Source organism: Capra hircus, chromosome 28 (genome assembly GCF_001704415.2).
Source record: "Capra hircus breed San Clemente chromosome 28, ASM170441v1, whole genome shotgun sequence".
Classification (NCBI taxonomy): Eukaryota; Metazoa; Chordata; class Mammalia; order Artiodactyla; family Bovidae; genus Capra; species Capra hircus.
This window is the reverse complement of record NC_030835.1, coordinates 1,365,778-1,368,280: the sequence shown is the minus strand read 5'-3', so window position 1 is coordinate 1,368,280 and position 2,503 is coordinate 1,365,778.

Sequence of the window (2,503 nt, the reverse complement as noted above, 5' to 3'; positions counted from 1 at the left end):
GTGATGGAGCTGGAATCTGAATCTTGGCAGTCTAACCACAGGATCCTAACTCTTAACCAAAGATGTGGGTGAGAAGGTAGATGTGATTTGTAAAATGAATGAAAAATAATATTTTCGTTCAAAGGATTAGATTTAGAGTTTAAATTTTTTTGATCCACAAGACTAATAATAGTTTCAACTAACATTTGCATAACACTTCATATAATACAGAGCATTTTCATATAACAGGACTTTATTGTGCTTCTCATGATGGCTTTGAGAGGCGGCAGGGGTGACTTCTAGTTGTTATTCTCTGCTGACAACTGGGGAGAAGTTCAGAAGGGTGAAGGGACTTCCCCTGTAAGTCTATCCCATGAGGCAGTCATGATGGAAGAGTTCTCACTAGAAATGGAATTGACTGGTATTTGATCTTGGATTTTCCAGACTCCAGATCTGTGAGAAGATTTTTCATTTCTGTTCTTTAAGCTGCCCAATCTATGGTATTTTATATGACAGCCATAGCTGAATAATACAATATACTGATATAACACCAAATTTCGTATGATAAAACTACAGGAAATATAAGCACAAACAGATAAATTCAACTCTTTTCTTTTAGAAAGGCTAAATGAATCAAGAAATATAAAATTTTGCAAAATTAAGTAAGACTGATGATAGAGGAAAAACCTGTTTATAAAAGTTACAAAAAAGATAAAATAACTAGAAATACACCTGGTAACACGTGTTCAAGATTTATACGTCAAAAACCTTTAATCTTTTACTAAGAAATATGAAACAGGAGATTAAAATGGAAAGACATGGTTAATGATTAACTCTTAGAGAAGAGGATCAATATTGTGAAAACGTCTAATCTTTTAAAATTGATTCATAAGTCAGTGTAACATCGGTAAAGCTACCAAGGTTATATTTGAAACTACACAAGGAGATTTTAAAGTTCCTGCTGGGTAAAGATAAGGCAAGAGTCAAAAACATTCTGGATACTACGTTAGTACATATCATTTCGATACAATAAATAAAACGGTTTGATAATAAAGGAGAAATAGGCAGATAAGAATTGAGAATTTCAATATAACGGTGGAAACTTGAAGGAAAATAAATACTGCATTTCAAAGCAGAGGTGAAAAGATGATTTTTTTTTTCAATAAATGGTTAGAATAATGGCTACCATCTTCCCATCTTAATACTTGGATGAATCACAATTTTTAAAAAATGTTGGTAAAATACACATTATGTACATGTATACCGTCTCAGCCATTTGTGACTATATCATTCAGTCACATTAAGTTCATTAACATTGTATGCAGCCATTGTCACCATCCATGTCCAGAACGTTTTTGCCTTCCCAATCTGAAACTTCATGCCCATTAAACAATAGCTCTCCATTCCCTTCTCCTAGAACTTGCTTACCACAGTTTTCCTTTCTGTTTTTATGGAGGTGGCTACTCTAGGTACTTTATATAAGGGGACTCATAGACTATTTGTCCTTCTGGGACTGGTTTACTTCACTCAGCATAATGTCTTTAAAGTTCATTCATGTTGCAGCATGTGCCAGAGTCGCCTTCATTGCTAGAACTAATAATATCCATGTGTATATGCATCAAATGCTTATCCATTCATCTATAAACGACACTTGGGAGGCTTTCCTCTTTGGGCTGCTGTGAATAATGTTGCTATGATCACGTGTGTACAAGCATCTGTTGGACATCTGCTTTTGCTTCTTTTGAGTAAATACCCAGAAGCGGAATTGCTGAACCACATGATAATTCTATGCTAAAGTTTTGAGGAACTGCTGACTTATAGTTTTAGGCATAAAATAGTAGACCTCAAAATTGTTAAGTAGAAACGCTATTTTTTAACATTCTAGAGTAAAGAATGCTTTTCCCAGCAACAGAGAAAAGCCAAAACTCACAACAGGAAATATTTTTTAATTTGACTACATGAAAAGTTCAAAATTCCTATACACACAGATATACACATAGACATACAAACACTAAACAAAAGCTATTTGTAATATGTGGTAGATGCTGCTGCTGCTGCTGCTAAGTCGCTTCAGTCGTGTCCGACTCTGTGCGACCCCATAGATGGCAGCCCACCAGGCTCCCCCGTCCCTGGGATTCTCCAGGCAAGAACACTGGAGTGGGTTGCTATTTCCTTCTCCAATGCATGAAAGTGAAAAGTGAAAGTGATGTTGCTCAGTCGTGTCTGACTCTTCGCGACCCCGTGGACTGCAGCCCACCAGGCTCCTGCATCCATGGGATTTTCCAGGCAAGAGTACTGGAGTGGGGTGCCATTGCCTTCTCTGATGTGGTAGATAATAACTTCTAAATATAGCAAGACTCCACGCAAATAATTGGGGAAAATAATAGCTACGCAAATTTAAAATGTATGAAAAGCTGTTCAACCTTTCTAATCAAAGAAATTGAATATAAAGCAAGAACACATTTTTTCATTTAGCAAAGATGAACTAACAAAATACTATGGGTGTAGTTGTAAAAACATTTCC